We start from the raw sequence: 9,237 nt of genomic DNA, 5'->3' as shown, positions 1-9,237 counted from the left end.
CTTCAAAGCCTCAAGAAAACTAGAAAACCAGCCATTAACCACAGAATTAAATAGCTAAAATCACAATTTTAAAGCTTACCTTAGCCTCTGCTTGAATCCACAAATTGAAACTGAGCTACTCCCCAAGTTTAGAGCTCCAATTCCTAGCTTGATCTTCAAAGTTCCCCTTGGTATGGCTTAAAGAAAAGAGAGAGAGAAAAGGTTTGGGTCGGTTCCTTAGTTTCTGAGTGCTTCCCTTGGTTTTGTTTTACTTAACTTAAGTCTTTAAGGTTACCTCAAAGGCTTAGGGTACCAAAAACGTCCCCGAGGGAAAAATAGTAAATTTCCCCAATATTCCCTCCTAAAGTGCTAACTTCAAATATATCTCCAAATATTTATTTTCATAACCCGTTAACCCCATAAAACATCTAATACCCTAAATACTCCCCGAGTCGGGTATTCGACCCCGTTGTGACTTTCCAGCTAATCTGCTCCATAGGATTGTCTTGGATCATGCAACACAGATATATCACAAATATATCATAATAATCACATTTATGCCCTCAACGGGCTAAAATTACAAACATGCCCCCAATAACCAAATGGGGCCCACATGCATATTTAATTCACCTAAACATGCATTTCTAATCATACACTCATCAAATTCACACATTAACATAATAACCACTTATTTCCCTCCAGGCTAATCAAGGCCCTAACCCTTATTAGCAAATTTGGGACGCTACAACTATCCCCTCCTTACAGAAATTTCATCCTCAAAATTACCTGAACATCTTGGGATACCGCTCCCGCATATTTGATTCAAGTTCCCACATCACCTCCTAAATATTGTTGCTCCTCCACAACACTTTCACCAAGGCGATGGTCTTGCCCGCAAGACTTTATTCTTCCGGTCGAGAATCTGAACTGGCTTCTCCTCATATGGCAGATCCTGATCCAACTCCAAATTCTCATAATTCAGTACATGCGTCGAATCTGATACATACTTCCGGAGCATGGATACGTGAAACACATCATGAACCACTGATAAAGTTGGAGGCATCGCCAATCTGTAAGCTACCTCTCCAACCCGTTCCAAAATCTCAAAGGGGCCAACAAACCTAGGGCTCAGCTTGCCCCAAACACCAAATCGTTTCACTCCTCTCAAAGGTGAAACCCTAAGGAACACATGGTCACCGACTTGAAACTCTACGCTTCTGCGTTTTAAGTTTGAGTAACTCTTCTGGCGACTCTGGGAGGCGAGCATTCGAGCTCTAATCTTTTCAATCGCTTTATTGGTCCTCTGAACCATCTTAGGACCCAGGTATCTCCTCTCACCCGTCTCATCCCAATGGATAGCGCATATCTTCCAGTATCTGAATCGTCCTCTCAGATTGTCCATCTGTAACGCCCTACTTCCTTAGAGCCATTACTAAGTGAGTTTAAAACGTGCAATTAACTCGCTAATTGAGGTTTCAAGACAAAAGTGTAGCTAAACCATAAACAAAGTCACATAATTTAAAAATATATCCAATCATTGAAAATTATAAAGTGTTTAACATTTGGGATCCCAAAATATTGTATAGAAATATATACAACTCAAAAATATGATTAAAGTCGACTAAACGACAAAACTAGGTTTAAAACAAGCATCTCCCAAAAATACCCCTGGCCATGGCAGCCAGGCAGGCCAAACATGTACGAGTCGCCTCACGCTCTCCGTACTCATGGTTGGTCGACTTTTCCTGTAACGTCCCTAAGGTAGGGTACGTCTGCCACATACTCGTAATTCTAGGGTTTACGAGTATGTAAGGCACTTGACCAAAAGAATTAAATAAAATGATACGAAGAAATACAGAAAAATTTAAACTTTTATATAAACTTATTAGAAGAAATTATTACACGTATGAATACTTTAAATTTAAGGCAGCCATATGAAAACTCTAAACCATTATTGCATTGCTACTGAGTCCGTGCTCCACAAGTTGCTCAACAGCTAAAGCCACACCTGGAAAAATGTTGGAAAATAACATAATGAGCTAACGCTCAGTAAGCAAATCTCATGCATACACATACACATGAATGTCGTGAGTTTGTAGTGCACATATACTAATATGCTGACTTAAATACTTATGCATTTCATTTATTGCTCATGCACTTTCAAACTTTACTTTTATGCTCTTTCTTTTAGTTTCACATTTTTATGGGCCCAATATCACTTGTGCACACTGTTTGATTCAGCCAATGCCTGCAGGGCTTGTTACACATATCATATAGAATCCCATGGGTTCTCCTCCGGCTAGCCATCATCTCAGCTAGGCTCATCATAGCACTCATTTCATCGTTGCCATAGCTGCCATACTTATTACACATATGGAGGAGAAAGACGGAAACATGGCAAACATATCTGAATGGTCAACTCTGACCTAGCCCACACTAGTGGGCAGCCACTATAAGTCTTATAGACTTCCGTCTTCTTTACTGAACTTACTTGATTGCTTCATCAAAACAGTGGCACCCTTTTTAAACATCTTATTATCACTTTGCTTAAGCCTTGTGTCATTAAAATGTTTAACTTTACATAAGACTTTTCAAGACATTTCATAACTTTTCTCATATTCATATGCATGGTCTTATATCACATAATAATGTATCACATAACTGTACATGCCATGCATACATGCTGATGCTGAAATGCCAATGTTCGTGTTCATGACTGATGTTGATGGTATTCAATCAAGGCATTGTATCACATCTCATATAACTCAAAACATCTTTAGTCATAATACATGAAGCTTTGGGTTGGTGGCGTTGTTATACCTTAACGTAGAGCTATGGCTCAGGTCTAAGGTTTCCAGCCTAAAAACTTAAACGCTTCATATATCATAACATATAACAAATCATGAACATAGAGTAATCCACATATCCATCAACATAAGAACACATACTTGCACATAATTCATATCATTCTTAACCAAGTAAGACATCTTTCACATATCACAGAATTCATCAATTACATATCACACAACACCCTTATGGTGTTCATATAACCATTCTTCACATACTTATCATATGCATCATCATCATACCATACTTAACTCATCAGATGTACACAATCAATGTAGTCATGCATCTTACACTTAAGCACAAAAGGTGAGATTTACTTACCTTAGGTCCTTAGCTTATTTTAAAATTCCTCACCAAGAGTCAATCAATCAAATCCATGCAAATCCTATTCAAGGCACATCATTTATTAAATTCTATCAAAATCATAAATATACACTATTGATAGTGTATATTAATAATACCAGAAACTATATAAATGATAACAATAATTATTATCAACGTAATGCAAATAACTCTTCATATAAAACCATGATTTAAACCTTGCTCATAAGATAATGTACTCTTATGATAATAATAATAATAATAATAATCCCAACAAAAATAATAATTATCGTCTATAATTAAACTTATTTCGATATTAATAACAAAATACTTCAATAGCAATACGTATATGGATGTATATATTCAAATAGTCATTTTATAAAAGAAATCATATTTTTAACATAAAGTTGTAATAATCAATATAATGATAATAATATAAATATAAATATTTATATTATTATTAATTAGTCATAATATCAATTCCAGTGATATAATAAATATACTTTCTCCAAAATTCACTGGTCTTACAAATATCAATAACTGTAAGAAACTAATATTTGATATTATTTTAATATTCAAATATTAATAAAATATTAATATACAATAATAATGGTTAGATAATAGGTTTACTATAAATCATACTTTTCATATATATATATATATATATGAATCTGTATTCTTGATTTACTTAACAAAATAATAACAATAATAATTAAAATTACTTAATCATAATAATTTCCATATTAATATAAAATCAATTAAATATGTATTTTTATACTTTATTTAATATCTAATATTTTCTAGAAAATTGGACAGCACAACGGCTATAAAGTGGACAATTCCAAAATCAAAACCTGTATAAAAAATATATATAATCCCAGACAGCCAGTAAATTACAGAAAATATTCCATATATCAATAATATATAATTATATACTATAAATACACATAATAACAATTACTCTAATCAATCACAATTAAATCACAATATATAGGTTAAAGAAATTATACCAAAATGATCGGGTTCCACAACAAGTCAAACGATGATTTTCTGAGACTCAAAACGTACTTCGGAACCTCGAACACTAAGTTTCGACCGTCAGTCTACGGTGGATCGCGGTGGCTCGTGGTGGGCCCACCACCCAACTATGGTAGATGTAGGAACAAGTTATTGGGTTTTGAAGCCCACAACACGAGGAACACGATGGTGGTGACGGATCGGCAAACGGATGCCCGAGGTGGCCGAATCGCAACTTTGAAGTCGCGGGGTGGCCGAACTTAAATCGAGTGGTTGAGGCGTTTAATCGGCGAGTGAGCTCTAGATTCCCGCGTGGGTCGATAGTTCGGAGGCCTCTGAATCCAACGGTCCGGCGCGTGGCTAAAAATGGTGGCCGGAAAGTACTCCTGCGTCGTCGGCAACAGTAATACGCAGAGGAGAGAGAGAGAGAGAGAGAGAGAGAGAGAGAGAGAGAGAGAGAGAGAGAGAGAGAGAGAGAGGAGAGAGGGAGAGAGGGGTTTTCTGAGGAGAGAGAGAGAGGGGCTCGGGTAAAAAGAAAGGCTGAAGCCTTTTATTTTATTTATTTATTTATTATTATTTTTTTAAAAATTACACTTGGACCCAAAATATTAAAATTATTTTCAAATAAGTCCTTTAGCAAAAATTTCTTAATTTTATAAAAATCCCCAATTAAAATTATATGACATTCGGGTCCTATACTTGACTACTCAAGTTTCTCTCTCTTTAATCTCATTAAAAACATAAAATGATATTTTAAACACTATTTTTCCATTACTATTTCTTAAATTTGTAAACTTGTACATTTTATGTATTAAAACTCTGATTTATAATAAAAAATGTATAATGAAAATGTTGGATATTACATTTCCCTTGCCTTTACATGCACCATAGAGCACCCGTGAGCCAAATCCCAACAAGAAAACTCACACACGCAATTAACATATGCATATCTATCATTCTGCATACAATTAAACTGCCAATGGGCTAAACACATACGACCATGTCGTCCTAGGAACTTTACTAGGCCCTGGGTTTGCGGTCTACACCGTGAGGATATCCCAGGTATCCTATAGGGTCTTGCCTTGGCAACTCGCATTCCACGTGCTAAACACTGCTCCTAGCCCTTTGTCGTACTCTTCCTTGTTGTTCTCTGCCTTCTCCGTTCCCAGCCCTCGCCGTTCTCGGCCCTTGTTGTTCCCGGCTCTTGCCGTTCATTCACATATATGCACACATAGCATAATTAAATAAATAATTAAACACGTATAAACATATTCAATGGGCTACGCCCTACAACACAATCATATAGGGCCGTGCCCTGCAACACAAGCTATAGGGCCTCACCCTGCTCTACGGGTACAACCGTTTTCTTACTTGTGTCCCGAGCTTTCCAAGCACCGATGTCCCGAGCACAGCCCCCTAGTCCGAGCCTCGCTGAACCCTAGTCACAACGCATCAACAATATCCATCCATCAAGTTCTAACCCATTAAATAACTTTAGGTCATAATTCTAGTCTCCAGGACATTGAATTCTATCAATCCGGGTGTAATGCCCCGAATTTCCTAATAGAGTTTAGGACCTTGATTAGGAGGCCGGGAGGGCCATAGTTGAATTATGATGCTATTTAATGATCATATGCATGTTTATGTGAATTATATTATTATATGATGCTAAATGCATGCATATGGGAGTACTTATGATTATAAGGGTATTTTGGTAATTTGGCCGTTGTGGGCGTACTTGTGTATTTTGGGTGCATGTTTGTCATTAATTAATATAGCCACATTATAGGGTGGGTTGGTTCGAGCTATTCGGCATGAGACGATCATGGAATGTAAGTGTTCGGTCTAGTCATAATGGGTTTAAGTTCGGGGCTCAGGGTGAGTCTCGGGGTCTTTTCGATGATTAGAACATTACCGAGAATTAAAGGGTAATGGGATATGATTTTTTGCATTTGAGAATATTGAGAATAACGGGAATTTGAGGGTGTTAATTATAATTAATGGTATAGGTTGGAAAGGACAATTTTGCCCTTGGGAAGGCTTTAGAAACTTTTATTGACCTAGGGGCATTTAGGTCATTTGGTTTGGATTTATATTGACTTGGAAGGCTGTAGAAAATACAGAACAAAAATAGAGCATCATCCTCATTTCCTTCTTTCTCTCCCGTACATGTTCTTCCCTTCATTTTTCCTTTGAATTTTGAGAACCCAAACCGAGGCAACAAGCTAGGAGAGCAAGGCTTGAGGACTTAGGACTTTGGTTCAATCAGTGAGGGGCGCCTAAAGCAAGCTTGAGGTAAGTTCCAGCCATTAGTTTTATGGTGTACTCTGTTTTGGGCTTTAGTTTTCAGCTTGTGAATTCTTTGTGAAAAGTGGGGATTAATGGAAGTTTTGATTGATGTTCAACTTGGGTTTTGATGAGGGTTTGATATAGATGATGTTTGGGGGTTGGATTGAGTGTTTGAATGATGTTTGGGACTGGTTTGAGGGATTGGTTTCAAGGAAAAACGCAGGGGAAGAAAGCTGGTGGATTGCTGGTGTGTGTAAAGGGCCGCGACATGGCTATGGTGAGCCGCGGCCTGTGTATATTTCTGGGGAGGTTTTTCCTCTGTCTGAGGGTGAGCCGCGGCATGGCTAGGGAGGGTCGCGGCCCATAAAGGCATTTTTTGCCAGAAATGGGTTTTTGACTTGGGGATGCTAGCCTTAGGCCTCGGGGTTGATCCTACTACTTGGTTTAGTTTGGATTGATGTCCCGGAGGCTAGATATTGGTTTGGGAACCTATGTTGATCATTTTTATTAATGGTATCCTATATTTGGTTATGACTAGGTGACCGCTAAAGGACCAAAAGTTGATCGTTCTCAAGGGTCGTTCTTTTAATCATTCTTGCTCGAATCTGAGGTAAGAAAACTGCACCCTGTGTATATGTGACATGCATGGCTATTCTTGATGCATGTTGGTTGATTATTGAACGTGAAATGCATGGATATTATTGGTGCATGTTGGATTGTTAATTATAATGCATGTGATGCACGAGAAACATGTGATTAGGACGTGCTTTGTATACTGAGTATGATATCGTTCAGAGCTTGGGCCTCTGTGTTTGTGCATGGTCCTAATTGTACTAGTACTTGTTAAGTAAGCATGATGAATACCTTGTTTATGGATATTGGATATGTGATATATGTTTGGTGGCATGGCTTACTTGTGTATGGTACTGACTTATTAGTCAGATTCGGCAATGGTGTTAGATCCATCTGTGAAGCTGTGATTTATTAGTCAAGTTCACAATGAGTTGAACACTGGTCGTGTTTTACTGACTTAAGAGTCAGAGATGGCATAGCGTCATGAACGCCGAGCCAAATGAAGATTAGATCTAATCGATATCAGCAAGAATGACTCATATGGGGTATTAACGCTGGACCAACCCTAAGGTCGATGAACTTATAAGAGCTTGGCTGGTCTGAGACTAGTTATTCAGAGCCAGGGCATATGGCCCCGGTGACTGTTTGTCACATGGCTAGGGAACGTTGTTCCACAGTTATGACTCTAGAGTCAGGAGGAAGGTTATGTTAGTGACTAATCACCATGCACCTATCCTGTTAAAGCTAGTGAGATGCTCACTTATTTGTTAAGCCCTGGTGATCCTAGCGTCACATGGCTAAAGGGTGATGTTCCCGTATTAGTGACTTTGATATCTGTTAAGCCCTGGTGATCCTATCATCACATGGCTAGAGGGTGCTGTCCCCATATTTGTGACTTTTGTGATAGTCACCTATTTGTTTGGATTGTTGGTCCTGAATAATTAATGCAATCACTGTTGATATTATATCATGTGTTTTCTTGCTGGGCTTCGGCTGACGGGTGCTATGTGGTGCAGGTAAAGGCAAAAGAAAGCTGGACCATCCTTCAGTTGGAGAGCTTAGGTGATGATGTGTACATATGCAGCTGCTCATCCGCCACGACCGAGGTTTAAAGAGGAACTAGGGTTAAACCCTGTTTTGCCGCATAGAACGGCCTGTTGTAAATATTTTCTTGTAGTAGACTCTGAAAATATAATTTTGGGATCCCAGCATATATATTAAACGTTCTAATGAAATGTTACATCTTAACCAAATTTTTTAATCCCTAAACCGCTAATCATACTTAGTTACACGATTTTGGCCAAATGACTCAATTAGTGAGTTTAGCACTGTTTACAAGGCACACCGTAACGATCCGTGGAGTTGGGGCGTTACAACTTGGTATCAGAGCGAGCCAAGGTTTATGGATCCTGAAGACAAGCTGGGCATGTACACTCATCACTGAAGATAGCTTCACTCATGGGATGGTAACTATTTCTGTAGTTATGTGCATAGCTGCTTAAATGGAATGTAAATGCTTTACCTGCACATTGTATTAGGGAGCATGAGATTCTCATAGAGCTTGGCTCTTGACTATATGATTATATGCTCCGTGCATATATATATATATATGATTGTGATCATATGACTGCCTGCTCCATGAATATATAATTATGATATTTGCATGCTGAGTTGGAGGCATGGTATGAGTAATGGAAGAGCAGGGATTATGAATTATGTATGAATGCCATGGGCATGTTTTTAGCACTGCAAGGGGTTAATGATTGTGGTGTGGCAAGATTTATTCCGTGGGGGAAAAGCCCTTGATATGCTTATTGTGATTAATGGGTCAAGTTATTGACTACAGATTTATTCAGCAGGTTTATATTCAAGGCAGATAATGAGGCCTGGTGGTAGTTATACAGGGGCTGGGAGTTACAGCCAAGGTATCATTTCTTCATTTGCTCCCATGAATTTTCAGCAGACGCTTACAGATTTGCAATTAAAATTGTAGAGGCATGAGGAAGAGATTAGGTATTTGAAGCAACAGCGGGGTCTGTTGGGGAGCACCTCTTTCTTTGCTATGCCAGGAGTGGCATCAGCTTTAGCTTAGCCTAGGGTTGAGAATAGATGGGAATTTCTCTGTGGAAGATTCCTGAAGTTTTATTCTCCAGTCTTCGAGGGAGGCCTAGATCCATTCAGAGCTGAGTAATGGATAGGCATGATCAGCTC

The 9,237-nt window shown here is 38.4% G+C and overlaps 1 long non-coding RNA gene across 1 annotated transcript; it reads right to left on the bottom strand.

The window, feature by feature from the left end:
- Positions 1-1,516: 1,516 nt before the first annotated feature.
- On the bottom strand, positions 1,517-4,647 carry LOC133789526 (uncharacterized). Its single transcript, XR_009873596.1, has 3 exons — positions 4,158-4,647; positions 3,148-3,211; positions 1,517-1,987 (listed from the first exon to the last, which is right to left on the bottom strand). It is a non-coding gene; the product is annotated as an uncharacterized LOC133789526 (long non-coding RNA).
- Positions 4,648-9,237: the final 4,590 nt, after the last annotated feature.

The sequence above is a fragment of the Humulus lupulus genome, chromosome 7 (assembly GCF_963169125.1).
Source record: "Humulus lupulus chromosome 7, drHumLupu1.1, whole genome shotgun sequence".
NCBI classification, from domain to species: Eukaryota; Viridiplantae; Streptophyta; class Magnoliopsida; order Rosales; family Cannabaceae; genus Humulus; species Humulus lupulus.
The sequence above is the reverse complement of the archived record's forward strand: the minus strand, read 5'-3'. Positions and strand labels throughout refer to the sequence as shown.